At 42.0% G+C, this 17238-nt stretch overlaps 1 long non-coding RNA gene across 1 annotated transcript; it reads left to right on the top strand.

Annotated features, from left to right (window-relative positions):
- Window positions 1-262: 262 nt before the first annotated feature.
- Window positions 263-14523, top strand: LOC144169208 (uncharacterized). The gene is made up of 5 exons (XR_013322388.1): window positions 263-392; window positions 5184-5341; window positions 5630-5718; window positions 7205-7291; window positions 14334-14523. It is a non-coding gene; the product is annotated as an uncharacterized LOC144169208 (long non-coding RNA).
- Window positions 14524-17238: the final 2715 nt, after the last annotated feature.

Raw genomic sequence — 17238 nt, 5'->3', positions numbered from 1 at the left:
AATTCTTGCAGGATGGCGCATTGTCTCGCCTTCTTTCTTTGTCTTCGTGTTGTTTGCGCATTGAACGTTCAAGTATGATATACCAACTCGGCCAATCCTATGCCTTGTTAGACGTATTCTGTTTTTATTACAATGCGTCGAATATTTCACACCCGATGCCTCCTATGAACAATGACAATAAATGTTGGGAGCTGGATGACAATGGGACAGCGGAAATTCCCACTTCGTAGTCACGTTATTGTATTGCTTCCTTCGGGTGTTTGTGCTAAGCATAAGCGTTTTGCAGCCTCTTCAACACTATGGCTGCATTGTCGGCCATCTTGCTGAGAATCGGCTTGGTCATAATTCTGAGACCTCGCAAGCCTTGCCCTGAAGTGCCTAATGGATGGAAGGTAGGTGACTGAACGTTGTAGCTTAAGAGAGAGGTTGCTGTTTGAGCCCACAAAAGAAAAAGTAATTTTAGTACACTAGTTCCTGCTCTTAACGTTGATGGTTTGAACTGTTAGTGAAAGTACAGTTTTGTTCTGTACGGAGCCACCGAAAATTGTGTGGATCAGCGCTTAGGGTTTATGGGGTGGATTAATAGCAAATGCTAGTAAGAGTTGTAGCTGATGCCCACGGCGATAAAAACCACTTCACTAACATTGTAGAAGCATCAATGGTATTGGGCGGGCTGCCTTTATGTCCGTAAAGTTCACTTGTGCAAGCACATTAACCGCAGTCTGCAGGAATTGGGCAGGCTAAAACTTTTAAAATAAATGTATCTGCGTACACAGAAATACCTTCCTTACGGCTGATGCGAAAACATGCAATAGTCTACGCCATAATAGGCACATGTTTACATACTCGCCAGCTGCTGTTTGCTGCGCGACTTACCACTATCAAAGAACAACATGCGACAGACACGACACGTGTTATCTTCCGGTGCTCGCGATGTTACGCTTTGACGCCAATCTGTTTCCGAGAAATATTTATAATAGAAAGCACGTAAATATGAGCAAGCATGCTGAATGATTCACTTAGGCAATATTTGCGAATGGGGTAATTTTTAGGGCACGAAGTGGTGGGACCCTATACGTAGACCATAAAACACACGCCTTCTTCGCGACTTGGTCATCACTAAATCGCCGATAACGGACGTGGTTTCCAAATTTTTTGTGGTCAATAATAGCGGCACACGTTACAATGATGTAGAATGGTATCAGGGGGCTGCGCCTTGCCCCACATGTTTACGTGACGTTCACTACGCTAAGGAGTGCAATCTTGTGGCTGCCATGTGGGATTCAGTCACTAAAATGTACAGTTGAGGCGGCGACGTACGTTATTTAAGCGTTCTACTCTGCTCCTGGTGCTATCTGCAGGTGCCCTCGATTTGTTGTGCAGTCCTTGAAAGCTGAGCATAATTTTATGCAGAGTAGAGCTCTCACGACAATATCGATAATGCAGCTACGCCACACCGGCACTTCTACAAATAAAGGCATACTCTGTAAAATAGGTCTAGGATTTTGTAAGAGAAAAGCGCACACTACAAAACCTGTGCTGATAAATGTCGACGCCGGCGATGTCTCATAGCTAAAAAGGAAGAGGCTGTCAACAACCAAGGAAAGCCTTGTCTATACTCACAAAATAACCAAAATAGGTCGCAATAAGAAATAACACAGAGTAGTATATGGAGTCTAATTGTACATACTTTAAAATTTGTTTTGCGATTTTTTTGCGGCCTAGTAACCGGTTCAAGATCTCTCTGACAAACTATAAATGGCGCCACGCGGGCAATTATAAAACACCCACAAAAATAGGTGAGAATGCGATCCAAGAGAACGGTAACATAAGAATGATCAGCGTGGCCCTTCGGAGAAGCAGATGAACAAATATCTCGCTCGGTAAAATAGAGGAAATCTTCAATAACTCGTACAGCATTCTCAATTTCGTGTACAGGAGAAGAGCGGTAAGGAAAAAAAACGACAAAAGTATGCAGCCACTGATCATTAGCCAGATATAGTGGAGCCTGCCGTACCTGAATCCTACCCGCACCGAAGAAGGCAGCGTATCAGAGCAGCATATAGAACCGCTCTAAACCTTGTAATTTTCACGACGATCATTGCAAGGGTGTTTAAATGGTGTCGTTTATTTACTTTGAAGACACCAGAGTTCCTCTCCGAGCCTACGAGAAACGTCTGGGAGAAAAACAAAACAAAATTAGCATCGGTAATCATATGGAATAGAGGCTTAACTTCAGAAAAAAAAAAAACAGCTGGCCGCCATGATGGATATGTCAGTGATACACCACGTTTCCATGAAAGCCCTCCCGCTTCCGAAAAAAACAGATCCAGACTGACGCAAGGACAGTCGACAAAGCAGTATTTGAAGCGAAGTTCCGAAACTTATTCTAGCGTCAAAAAGCAAAAACGCTGGTGTGTTCGACACTTCGAAGCCCGTTAAAGAAACCCAGGTGGTCAAAAATAATCCGGAGCCATTCACTACGGCGCGACTTATAACCTGTGCAGTTTGGGCTGGTTAAACCCCATAATCAATAAAAGCTCCAAAAGCGTGAAAGCACAGTACACACCGAAGACGGGATGTTCGAAATTACAAAAGCAACAATTGTTTTAGGGGACTACCATGAAAACTGCTGTGACGTCCTTAGACTACTTACACAGGAGCGCAACCAAGCGGAAATTTGAAGCATCGTTGTGGCGAATACACCTTGCGGAACTAACGAATGGATGCTTAACCATAATTACACACGATCAAAAGGCCTATAGTGTTTTGTCTGAAGGCAGGTAGACGCCTGGGAATGATTCTCCAAACACAAATGATGAAAGCTAACACCCGGACACCGGAGTCTGGAAAAGAACGACTCATCTGACGAAGACATACGCGAACTCTCATACCGTGCTTCGTGTTGAACACGATTACCGCAGGCACCACGCGGTAAAAAATGAGACTGTCTCCTCATTCTATGTAAATAAGAACACCATCCTTCCTCATGCCACACGGTAACTCAACGTCGAAGAATTGCAAAGGCCACGCAGGATACAAACCAACAGATATATCCACATATCTGGATAAGCGAAAATGTTTGTTAGAAAACTGCCGACATTAACTTAAAACTGTGCTACATTCCAGAAAACAACTACTTTCTTCTACGCAACGTTGTCCTATCCAGGGATGTGCGCAGGGGTGAACAATTCAAACATTACATTTTCCAGTTATATCGACCGAAGGTATGCTGCCCTGTCCCGCTTCTCAACTCCTGATCAGCTCTGAGCTAATTCTCGGGCCATGGACTTCGGGTTCAACACTTCGGGGCCACCAGTTTTTTTATCCACCGTTTTTCGACCAAAACGTTTATTCGGCCCATAATCCCTCAGAATTGAAAACTTTGAACACTGGCACCCTTACCTAGTTTCTTAATCTGTCCAATTACCCCCCACCGGAACTTTTTACGCCCACATCTTAAGCCAAACCAAGCGCAGATGGCCTATGACTCTCTGTGCCACGGTGATTAAAAACAGTTGCGCCTACATTAGCTCTCGTTACTGAACACAGTGCTTCGAAAGCATAATGCTGAATGCTGTAACTCCGTTCCAAAACGGGCCCCGATGCCGAAGTAACGATATCACGTCGTATATCTTAAAACGTTAACGCGGATGTCCCCGGCAACTTTTTGTACTTGTGCATTTCCATTTGAAACATTTAGGAAGAAAGCAAAAGGGCAGTAATTACGCCCCAGTTACACTTTGCACTATTTGTTAATAATCGCGTGCTTCCGGGTGTTAAACAATAGAACCTTATTATTCTTGTGAGAGATGGTTGTAGTACGTTTGCTGCCAAATTTATTGTACCGGGTTCTACGAAAATGACCTACCTTGGTTTGACATAACTTACGTATAGATAATTCTGGCGCAGAAATATGCCAGATTTCACCGAAATGTGAACCAAGACTGAAGGTTTACCAAGAAGGGCCGCGGGCTTTTTTTTACGGGGCAGAAACTTGGAAGCTGACTAAGAGGGTTCAACTTAAATTGAGAACGACTCAGCGGGCAATGGAGCGGAAAATGCTAGGTGTAACATTAAGGGACAAGAAGAGAGCGGAGTGGGTCAGGGAGCAAACTGATGTTAAAGACATATTGGTAGAAATTAAGAAGAAGAAATGGACGTGGGCAGGGCATGTAATGCGAAGGCAAGATAACCGCTGGTCGTTAAGGGTAACAGATTGGATCCCTAGAGAAGGCAAGCGCTGCAGGGGGCGGCAGAAAATTAGATGGGCAGATGAGATCAAGAAGTTTGCGGGGATAAATTGGTCGCGGTTGGCACAGGACCGAGGTAATTGGAGAAGACTGGGAGAGGCCTTTGCCCTGCAGTGGGCGTAGATAGGCTGGTGATGATGATGATGATAATGATGATGTACTACAAATATGCACAGCAATTTATGCGTTATGGTTTTGGATACAATATGTGTGCGCAATAAAACTTCCTATAAGAACGCTAAATGCAACACAAAGATGATATTTTATGCCCTATGGATTTCCATAAAATATGAGTGGGAACTAAAAGAGCCTGTAGTTGAGCTATATGCAAAACAAAGGTGAGATGTCTGACACTTCGTGAAACATTCCAGTTAAGTACATCTTGAAATTGATTTATGGTTAACCCTGGAGATTTTTTTTGACAATCAAGTAATACGCCGAAAATATGCGTGGTAATCTTGAATCTCTAATTCCAACTGAAAAAAGTATATTTAATTAGTAGGCCTCTTTTCTGGGCTAAAACATTGTAAGTTAAAAGAAGGTACATTTTTTTTGTTAGGCTTTGGACAAAATAAGTTTGTACGAACAAATGCACCTATTATTACTTTCAAGTACCCTGGCACTACAAATGTGTTGGCGGAACAAGTACCAGGTTTATTTAGTCCATGCATGCAGGAAAGCTCCAGTGGTTGCTGTGAAGACGCCATGTTTATTTTCAGCTGCAGTACTTCATGAAATCGACATGTGGTAATGGTCAACTGTCAGTAACAAGACAGTCCATGCCTACACGACACAAACTCCTTTCGATTTTTATACCCTTGCTTTGCATTTCATACTCCTGTTCTGTACCGGTGATATCAAACAACCACTTGCGTGCTTAACTATCCCCCTTCATTTCACAGCTAACGTATGGGGGCGTTCATTGTCTAGTTTTTGCAGGCTGGAGATACTATTTGGCAGACAAAGAGGAATTATGATATCAGCGAAAGGATTACTCCTTGCCTCAGTGCTACTACAATCGTCAAAAATAAGAAGACTCATCAGGTGACGGAAGCAATGAAGTATTTTAATCGTACATCTAAGACATGGTAGGTTGCCTCATATTACGTTTTGGTTTTATACTATATTACGAATAAAAATTCTCTGGAATAAAGGTTAAAAATGAGAACTTCTGACAGCTAGGAACATTCGCACAGTTGTATTTCTATTCTTACAATGCCCAACAGCTAGTCGAATGAACGTTGTCTTTTCAAGAATGGGTACTTTCAGGGGCCTGGGAATTTCAGTTTTTGTCATAGCAACGTTTATTATTTGTGGATAGAGTTTGGTCGAGGAATTGCGTTCATTGCTAACATTATGTGTCATGCTCTTTTTAGGTCGTCTTTTAACTGGACATTTCAGTTTTACGAAGAGGCCAGCCGAGGGCATTCAAGATACAATTTTATGAACAAGACGGCCGGAAGTGGTATGTACGAAAAGTGATGCTCAAAATCAAGCATAATGTGAATGGCAGATACTTCAGCTTGTGAAGGTAACTGGGAACAATTGATGGCAGATTGCCTATGGTTGAAGTCGACTAACGGCAGTGTTTTCAACATGCGCACAAATACAAACCCATGAGATCTGTAACAGTTAATGTATCAAAATACAGATGTGGCACAATTCTGGAAGTTTTATATGGGAATTAGTTATTAGTGCATTGGTTTCTGATGTGGTTTTAATTTTTGTTGTTAGCTTTCGAGCAGCATTCGAATATATCGTATATGTCTCAGTATCACGAGTACAGAGTTTTATTTAAGAGGTAGACGGCATGGATATTCTGAGGTACCCGTAGAACATCACCATTCACTGATATCTCAAACATCTTCCCAGGCAGCTTTTCAGGTGCAACTTCGCGTCAAGTTTTCTCGTTGCAACAGCGTTATGCCGAGATATTTTTGTACATCAACGTATAATTATGTTGCCTAGGAAGCAACGTTATACGATAATGCTTTACACAAAATGCGTTTTGCACGATTGCAGCGAGCGCCAATTATATTCCCACCACGGCCCGGACGCATATCCTTCGAGTGTTAGGCTCAGACTGAAAATTCATAATAACGATACTTTTCCAAATTCACTAAGATACATTATAAAGGTAGTTTTACTCTCGTACAGCTATAACAAATTTAAACAACGTTAAACAAATCTTAATGGAAATTACCAAGTTTGAAGCTCTCTCTTTTCGCAGAACTGTTCTTGGCTCTGTAATAGAGAGCTCAAAAGAAGCTTCGAAAGCCATGGCACACTCAATGCACATTCCAAGACGGCTAACAAGCTATAGTTGCATCAGTTCACCCATGCGGTACAGCTATTTCTATGCCAGCGAAAATGTAACTAATCTCGGCGGCGGTTCCAGGTGACAACGAGTGGGCCTGCATGCGCAGAAACTCTTTACTGGCGCCTTAACGACAGGTGGTGCGTGACGCTATACAACAGCAGGCTGCTCAACCGTTCCTTCGAGACACGATGCGCAAATGTCAAAGTGGACGTGATTTACCCAAATAACAAATTAACGTGTTTTCCTCTGTTGTTTTTTGCTTGATCTTACGGCAAGAGACACATGCCAGTGTGGCGCGTTGGGTTTATCAGCGCTATGCTACACCGCACAAGTTGTAATTTTCCCCTGCAGAGTATCCCAAATGTTAAACCCGAAAACTCTAGACTGTCCCGATACGTCATGGCGCGCAGCAGATTAGGAAGCCAGTATTAGCAGCTAACGTAACCACGGCAGCATGTTTTTAAGCTTTAATTAGTGAAATCATCGAATTACTCTACGAAAATCAAGTACAGTCTCATGATTTAATATATATATATATATATATATATATATATAAATTTATATTTCGGTTCGTAATAAATTTGGTCAAGTGTTTACGTGTTGGTTCGTCATGTATGTTATCTTTTTACAGGAAGTCCTAAAGCGGCATACCGTTTCCTCTATACTGATAATAACTGCACTGTCTTACAACTAGTAAACCTTGTGTACACTCAACCAGGTAAGGTGGACCGAGCTGTACCAGTGCCGTGTTTGGTTTTTGCACCAAAGCGCTCGTAATAGTTCGGTGGTTAGTTTTCATCATTTGGGTGTAAGTGGGACACTTTCTATCTCCCAGAGATAGTCGTGGTTGACGTTATATCTCCCAGAGAAACTCGGCTGCAGCAAATTACAGTTGCGACGTCTCTAAACTATACTAACAATTATTTCTCGTACCCTCATACATGACACCCTTAGAACTCATAACGCCGCATTAAGTGCGACATTGTTCATCAATCTCGACATCCTATTCATAGAATATTATTCCATTTTTAAACTGCGTTTGTAGCAACAATTAGCAGTGATGTGTCAAGGCAAAAAGGTGAGAGAATAACGTTTCTTACACCAATATTTTTGTTGCGACTAAGTCAGCCTTCTTAGCTTGTTGTGTGCCATTTCTATTCTTGTGGGTAACACTTGTATGTTCCCTGCCTATGTTGCTACTGTCTATCGAGCCAAATACTCTGTGTTAAAATATTTGAAGAACATTGTGCTGCTTAAAAATAAACACTCGATGTGCGCATATGTATTTTCATAAGGGGAGAACAATTTTACCAGCAATGAGGCTTGCGTTAATAAATAAAACACATAAAAAAGACGTATGCATCTATATTGTGATCAACGTGTCAGAGATTTACAATGTAGATACCAGGAAGGTTCAAGATAAAGAATCCTAGCCTGTCTCATCTACACTTACTACCAAAAATTGTAGCAGAAACAGTTTTTTTGGATAACAAACTAGTGTTTATCAATTTGGTGCAACACTACAGTGCAGTAGTTAGGAAACTGGCACTTTAGATGCACTATAAAAATTTTCCCCGAAAAAACAGAAATCGACTGTACAGCAAGAAATCGTAACGCTGTGTTTGCAGTGTTTTATGCTTCCGTTATTTTACAAGCATGTTCTGATTTTCACGACAAAAAATGTGGGTCAAGTCATTGTTTTCTTTTTTGGTTTTCAGCTTTATTACAAAATTGTAGTTATTTAAGGTTCTGTTTTCCACTAAAAATTTGTTCTTTTTTATTGTCAGCTTTTTTAGACTATCTGTGTTGTGCATACAGCGTTTTTTTTGGCAAAAATGTAATAACTTGCTGTTTCACCTATCCGGAAAAATTGTTTTCCGATGTTAACAAGTATCAGGTATAAACACCAATCCTGGCAACAAAGGTCAAAGGAAAAGTATTCCGCACCTGGACACCATTTCGGTTGTGGTCCTTTACAAAATATCTTTTCTGTCACTTTTACCCACACCTTAGAAGCACTGCAGGTGACTTTGCAGCTTTATGTGTTATCGGTGAGAATAATTGTACCTTAAGAAGAAAAGGTAATCTTGTATAAAAAAATCTCGAAACTGCCAACACCACTACTGCTGTACAGTACAAAGAATAAAGCGACTATTTAGGAACACTAATGGGCAGGGTAATAGTAGCAATGAGGTTATTTTGCTGCCAAACGTAGGGCTTTGCTACCACGAACGAACAACTCAGTTTCAAACGAGGTATCAACAATATCAATCAAATATCAGTATCTATGAGTCTGAGAACAAAATGGCAATTCGTGATATTGTGGCGGTGAACAAGGCAGCACTTTCATTGATATAAGCTGTTAGACTAGGGATATGACATTTTTTCCAACTTTCAGAAATGCCAAAAACAAACCACTGAGGTAAAACAAACCATTTAAACAACGTAATCTGCAGCAAGCACAGTGATAAAGATGAGTCTTCTGGCTAACTAAGGGAACTTAACCTGACATTTTTCTGCCGTGACATTACGTTGCCAAATATTGCTATAATTTAGTACTACAGTATAGTACTACTACGGCGAGAACTTCGATAGTACTAGCGGCATAATTTTTCTTTTTAAAAAAAAAGAACTAGAGAGCATAAATTCTGATATTTTTTGTGTTTTGTAGAAGCCCAAGGTGAAACATAACGCAAATAACATGTTAATCAAGAATTAGAGAGGAATTGTTGCGAGACTAGGAGCATAACATCTCTTCCACCTTACTGAAAATCACAAAAAACGAGAGAAAATAAATCTCAATTCATATAATATCCGAGTAACCAGAGATGCTGCACTTTGGTACAAAGCACTACCGTTAGGGACATCATTGTAACTGAGGAAAATTGACGGCGAGTTGGAATAGGCGGTGCCGTGATCTTTCAACACAGTGATCAGAGATGCGACCTTAGGGAAGAAGAGGTGCTGCTTCTGCTCAACTTCTCCACTTTCGAACCAATGTCCGGAGTGATGACTGTAATTACTCTGCAACAAAATGGCATACGTTCCGCATATAAAATACATGGGCAGCAACGAAACTACAAAATTATCGGGGTTGTGTCGATGGCTATCATGCTTCAATAACAGCAGGCAGCTGCTATAAATGAAGTGCTAATCTGGGCTCAGGTGCTCGATAAAACATTTCTCTCTTCTTGGGCTACTCAGGCGACCCAAACCTACCACCTGAACACAGCCAAGCATAAAAAGTCGCAGACTGTTAGGATTGAAAGGTGGTAAATAAACAAAGTTCGCTTTATTGCTTTACTGCTTGCTTCACAATACGCAACGGGAGCAGTCTACCTCGATTTTTCCAAAACACCCAACCCGCTTCCGCTCGGAGTTGACAGACTCAGTGTTAAATATTAACCACTATTAATATTTACAGCATATTCTATGTAACTATGGGGGTGGTTACATCAACCTTGACTTCAGTGAGTAGCAGCGGTTAGCCGGCGGAATAAAAAAATTAGCATGTCGCTTAGCTGGCCTATTCCAGGATATACGTTGCGTAAGCTAAGGTTCAGCTGGTTTATGTATACCCCCCCTGATACCTCTGCGCATGCGTACAAAATGAGAGGCGCTATCAAGCGGCTTCGGTGCAGCGTCAGACTTGGCTACTGCGCGACGGTGCCGCACAGCTGGGCACGTGCCGGCGCCAGTGCGTCTGCCGCGGCTATGACGTCACTCCTCTGGAATGCGCCGACCGCCGACGTGTTTGGCAGCGGCGGCTCCCGCACGCCAGCTGTGCGCCGTGTGATGTCACTGCTCCTCGCGCATGCTCAGCATGGCTCTCCAGGAGCCACGGGAAACTACTCAACCTCGGCCAGTGCAGCTCACGCTAAAAAAATTGAAGACAACATCCCGCCGTTGTATCGTTGCGTGCGTACCTACGAGGCAGCCGTTTACATAACCCCACATTTCAAAATTGCAGCACACAAACAAAACGATATCAGTCGGGCGCTGTTCTGACGTTTCAATAAATTCTTCTGGAACTTAAAAAAATTACCCATATTTTGTTCTATTTTATGCGAATTAATAGTAGAGTATTCTTCACAATTTCACACATGAAGAATAGACTAGAAAAACTGAAAATTTTTGTTTTTTTCTTTTAACAAGTTTTTCTTCACTAGCAAACACAGAAAATGTCTGTATGCCAACAGACATTGCATGTATAGAATGTAAATTTTCACAAATTTTTACACTGTGAAGCAGGAAATCAAGAACCGGCTGGATTTAGTTAAGAACCTTCAACAACAAATGGCATCATTTCTGTTATCTTTGTAATTAGAAAATCTGCGAATAATGTATAAAACTCTTAGTATGCAAACATTTGTTCAGAGAAAGCATTTGACAATAGACAACCCTCCAATGATCGAAGCATTCCAGACCTGAGGCAAGAAAAGACGCACACAAGTCAAAACAGTTGGCTACTCGCGGATGCGTCTCCAACGATACATGCATCACAACCTGCTAATTGCCCCTACCATGACCAGCGAGATTAGTGTATGGTACTTTGGAAACCAGACGTGCAGATGATTGTGCGGATTATTCAGTGTTTTTTAGGAGGAGAGCAAGGTTCGACATATACAGAGCGCCACAACGAGAGCAGCTGACGCCTATTTTTGAAATTATCTTTGGATGATAACCAGTGAAGTTTTCATCCCTTCTTAGACGCGATTCTTTGGCAGTGAAGTGGAGGTTGCATGAAATTTTAAAACGCATGTGTAAGCAAGCGAAGTGGTGACGACTCGGGTGAGGATCGACGCTTTGTGCACCATTCTTAAGAGAGTAATTACCGACAGTGTTATTCACACGGACACAAAAGCCGGACACAAAACGCGACAAGGAATCACGCAGCCTGGAAAGAAAAACTCTACATTCGCTGTCACTGCACCGTTCCCTAATAGCCTTGACAATGCCCATGGGTATCAGCAAGATGCTGTAAATTTATCGGCGACCAAGCGTTCGATGGTTGTTCCGAAGAGTTTTAACCTTTGTACACAGTACATAGAGGTAAAAAACCGTGGCGTCAGAACATAAATATTCAAAATACCCGTACATTTTGCAGTAGGAAGCCTGATAGACGAGGGATGCCATCTCAACAAAGTAATTACTATACAATTAGAGGGTTATTTAAAAATCTTTGCTGGGTGTATCCAAGAAAATCAGCAAATCAAAAATATTTCAGTCACTTGCATTTGGAAGGACATTGCCTTCTCGGGGAATTTAGGAACTGTTTTTTGAGGAATAAAGAAATAAAGATAAACATGTCTAACCCAAAGCAATTGCAAATGGACATGAAGAAAGAGCTTTTTAGTATAAGTTATAACATGCTAGAAGAGGCAGTTGAATACAGCTGTCACCGGAAGGTATTCAGCGTTTATAAAGCCACCAGAAGGGAATGAGGTGCAGAACTATTGCAGTGAGGGCTGCTTTGGAAGTCAATTCGAAGTAGCAAACGTTGCCAACAAAAAAAGAAGCCCAGAACAATTGCGAGTGTTGGTGATGGCGTAAGAAAATTAAACTTGACTAATACGAAAACACCTCGAACAGGAGGTTTGGCCGAACTAAGAAACCAAGTGGAGAATGTTAATCGGGGCAGAAAAGTTGTGATTATAAATCAACGTCGTAATGAGGGTGTAAAATCGGTACTGACATATTCAAGTTCCAACTATAAAAAGCTAAGTGAAATTTTGTGGTAAATTTAATCCTGAACACGCAGCAAAACTAGTGGGCAACCAGGGCAATGCAGTGACTAGAGAAAAATAGCGCGTAATTCGGGGGGAAACAAATGTGGGGATGCAGGGGATTGTTAAAAATACTCGATAGCAACACGCATTAAGGTAGCACAGTATAGGTGCATAATACCTTCACTGGTAGGTGTTTTAGTCCTGTAGTGACCGGGCTTATGATGATGAACACGGGTAGCCTAAAATATAGAAATGTTCTAATCCTTACAAATGCGTTGCGCATATGTCATCATTATTCGTATGCCTTCGGGCCCGGAGCAACGAAAAATAAAAAGGCAAGAAAACAAAGAATTTGATTGATAGGTGTAGCTGCAGGATTCAGCTGTAGGTTTGTAGAGTGATAAATTCGGTTGTAGCCTTCGGGTAGTAAATAAAACCTATCTTAACCTAGGAGGTCTTTTTGGGGGCTGTCGAGTATTTTATGGCCCGTTAATAAGCGGTGCCCACGATTCTGTTTAGTCTACAAAGTACGAGCGAACGTTCGTGGTTGTTTTTGTGTGGCGAAATCCCTGTAAGGATGACAGTTTAGCTTACCTAAGCTTTTGGCACTGTTTAATGTGTGTTTAGAGCACCTCGAGGCGACAGCCGTGGTTCAGCTGAAGCAAATCTTCTGTCTTGTTGATGCTTACCCGTGGCTCTCGCACTTCTCACAGTCCAAGTGTAATGTGCTGTACTTTCCACCACCATGAAAATTACCTGTCAGGTTGGGCATTGTGTAATACACAGCTATGACAAGTTTTGTCCTTGTTTTCAACTTGGTCCGGGACACACTGCCGCAAACGCCGCTCTACTGACAGCGCTCTCTTAATTATAATGCAAAAATAGTGTGTTCTTTTTCTTGACCACAATATTGCGTTGCTGAAAATACTAGTGCCGACAATGAGTGAAATAAAAACACATAAAAAGGTGCCTTAGGAATTAGCAAACAAAGGTATTGTACTCTTTCTTAAATATTTATTTCTATCCACGCAGCACGGCACGGTAAAAAATGTAAATTAAAATGTAGGAACGAAATTGGTTTTAAGTATCCTGTCTTATATAAAAGTGTACGCCATAAAAACACAGAAAGTGTTTCAAGTGTGCCTATTGATTAGAATTTGTATTTGCCCTTCCATTTCCCGCAAGACATTTGTAGGCAAACAACTAATTTTAGAGCCGGTGTCCAAACAATTGCAGATATTGCATATCTACAATGCTGAATATTTTACCAATTTGCTTCAATCGGCATTTGCAGTGGCAGGGTACTTTTGTTATGAGGTGTTAATAAATAAACAAATAGCGAATCTCCTCTCCTGAATGCACTTAATCCTAGGTTTTTGTGAGAATTGAGCTAAAGTAGTGTCGGTTTTTTCTTTTCCCGATAAAATTTGTGACACAAATGACATTGTACGGTAACAATAAATCAAAGATTTGAGCATATAGTGGAATTCACAATGCCGCATTTGGTTTAGGAAGAAGTGAGGCATCCACTGCACAAATCCGTACGTTAGCATTATTGTGGACTTTCGCTACGAAGAGCGTTTTTTAATACAGTGCCCCCACCGACAGACTCTCCTGCACAATTTGAGAAAAAAGCACTTTGAAGCATTTTAAGGCTTCGTAAAATGAAAGGAGAAACGACCATAGCATCTTTTTAGTAATGTGTTTGATATCGCAGCCATGCTACTCACCCGGTTTTTCATGTGTCCTGCGTCGTAACCATGTGCAATCGTGTGCCGTTACCGCCGAGTTAGGTAACTATCTCAACATTACAGGTCTAGTTTTGCTTTGAAATCATGCAACTTTCGTTACCTAAAATTAAAACCGACACAAAACGGAGCTGGGGTCTCAGTAGGGGCACTTATTTGCATCGCAAAAGTTTAACGCCCTGGTACATATTCGGAAACGATGGAGGCGAAAGGTGTCCACCATGCATAATGCACTCATGTTCTTTCATTGTGGATTGCAAATGATTGGCGTTTACATTTCCAGAGCCGGCTAAAGGAGCAGAACTAGTGGCTGAACGATTGGACACAAACACACTACTATGTGGTGTGTGGGTAAGAGATGGAGCCATTGGGACAGAATCTTTTAGGTGCAACGAAACCTTCTATGCTAAATGCCGCCCTAAAGAAGTATATCACGTTTATTCGAGGGACGAGTGCAAAACAAATAAAAAGACCGAATAAACTTTTATTCGTTCATTATGTGTTTTAAAAACTTCAACCTTCAAATGGATATACACCTTCTATTTTCCACAGAAACTACCATTCCAGAAAATTGAAACAGGGTATTGAAGCGGCAGGCGTACTCATATGATGAAAAGCATTGGCATCGAGTACACGAAAATGTACTCATCAATTGATTGAGCTACAATGAACCTTCTTCCAAAGGGTTCTTTAATATAATAAATTAGCATGCCTGCAGAACATTTGCAAACCCTTGTAAAGTAAAGCTTTTGTAATATTAATGTTTTCTTCAACCCTTTTCCACAAATTGCTGTCGATACCAATTTGGAAATTATTGCGGTGTTAGAAAGCTCTATGCGGAGAAAAATGGGAAAATAAAATTCAAGACGACATATGAAGTGTGAGCGCCATTTAAATGGAGATAGTGCCAAACAAAAATTCGTGAAAAGTTTGTATGCCTGGCCATTGACGTTTTTCACCGCCGAATAAACAACGCCAGTACTTACTAACTCATCGCAAATGTATCCCGTATAAACTGGCAGGGAGAACGACAGAACATGTAGAGTTTGCAATAACAGGAACTCAATAAAAAATATGTTTGGAAACATTTAAAGCCCTTTTACTATGTGAAGGGTGATGATCAACGGATCTGGGCGCTGCACCAAACAACATTTGCAATTGACCAACATTTCTAGTAATTAGCTCGACATAACTTGGTCAGGCTAGTACTCACAAAAAAGGAGATGATACTGGGCGTTGTGTTAGAGTTATCTCAGTTCAGTTCCCGGGCACGGCGGCCGCATTTCTGATTGAGGCGAGCAGCTTAAACGCCCATGTGTTCGAGATTTCGGCACAAGTTCAAGAGGCCCAGGAGGTGAAAATTAATACGAAGCCCTCCACAACGGCGCGCCTCATCGCCTGTGTAACGTCGGCGGGTAACACCACAATCAATCAATCAATCAATCAATCAATCAATCAATCAATCAATCAATCAATCAATCAATCAATCAATCAATCAATCAATCAATCAATCAACCAATCAATCAATCAATCGACCAATCAGTCAATGAATGAATGAATGAATGAATGAATGAATGAATGAATGAATCAATCAATCAATCAATCAATCAATCAATCAATCAATCAATCAATCAATCAATCAATCAAACTTATCTTAGCGGCATATTTTTATTCAGTTACAGCCGTTTTCTGCAACCGTATTTCATCCGTAGGCTGCCTTGTATTGACAGCTGACGGGAATTTCGCGACTTCTACGACTTCAGTATGGCATGTTTACTTACCTCGGTGTAACGAAGCGTCTTTATAGCGGCAAATTTCAATTTTTTAATGTGCAGAGCATTTTAGGGTCTCCCCTTATAGCTCCCTGGCTCGACTCAAGTAGAGCCACACAGCGTTCAGTCGTAGGCGCGTGCCACAGAGTCTTCGAAAACCAAGCGGATTGTATAGTCATACGCGTTCAAAAAGATTGTGCCCATTTGGCGGCCAAAAATCCTGCCGAGCTCTATCAGAATTGTGAGGTGGAGATTTATTGAGTGTGGATTTTTCAGTGAGAGGGGAAGCTTCTACAAAACAGGGCGATATGACAAAATAATATAAACCCTAATTACCCTGTGAAAATTTTATTTAGTAGCATTTGCAGATTAACCTAAGCTTCAAACTCAGCACGTAAAATTAAACGGCTTACAATTATCGGCCGCTGAAATATCAATACAAAATGGAACATTAAAGGACTGGTTAAGCTATACTTTTCTTGTGCAGGGCACACACACACCCACGCACGCACGCACACACACAAACACAGACGCACACACGCACACAGGCACGCACGCACAAAAACACGGCACACACACGTTCACACACAAAGTGTTGCCGAGCAAGTGTTGCCACGATTACGGCGAACGCTGGAGTCTTTGTCGTTCCGAGCAAGGGTTGACAAGATTACGGTCACTGGTAGAATTTTTTGCGAATACTGGCCAATATCCCTAAGTGGTTATGCTTGTGCTGACAAACGTGAGCAGGGGACGCTTCCAGGTCGCCGCAAAGCACGAACACACGAGCGCTTGGGATTTTCTTGGTTTTTTTAACTGCCGGGCGGTCGCCAAAATCATAGCCATTCTCCATAAGTGGTTACGCTAGGCCTGAAAAATGTTTGCAGGGGACGTCGGGAGGTCGTCACGAGGAACGCACACACGAGAACTAGGCATTTTCTTGGTTATGTAAATGCCGGACGGTCGCCGCGAAGCCCGAGCTCACGTACGGGCGCTCGGCTATTTCTTGGTACTTTTAACTACGGACACAAAAAATTGCGATTTGCTAACTGCAAGCTCCGGTTTCTACGTTCTTATTTGGCTGAATAAGACATGGTATGGTTCCCAAATAGTAACCAAGCGCTTCCTAATGTTCCGAGAAGCCAGCTGATACCACCCAAGCTGCAAGCTGAACTTGCAGTTTCTGGCTGCACTCAGTCACCCACTTCCCAGCCGCGCCTACAGTCTCTGCTCAGCCGAACACCGATAAGCCGAGCCACCGGCTTCTCGCCGAGGCCCGGGGTCGCAAATCCAGGCCCTCGACGTGCCGACATCAGCCGAGAATACCATGTAGTTCGACGCCCAGAGCGGCCGCACCATACCACCACCTGGCCCCTGGCAAACAATTTTGCGCAGCGCAGCACCTTCAAAAAGACGCAA

The sequence above is a fragment of the Haemaphysalis longicornis genome, unplaced genomic scaffold, assembly GCF_048455015.1.
Source record: "Haemaphysalis longicornis isolate Haplotype H1 unplaced genomic scaffold, Haemaphysalis longicornis Haplotype H1 scaffold_2, whole genome shotgun sequence".
In the NCBI taxonomy this organism is placed as follows: Eukaryota; Metazoa; Arthropoda; class Arachnida; order Ixodida; family Ixodidae; genus Haemaphysalis; species Haemaphysalis longicornis.
The sequence above is the reverse complement of the archived record's forward strand: the minus strand, read 5'-3'. Positions and strand labels throughout refer to the sequence as shown.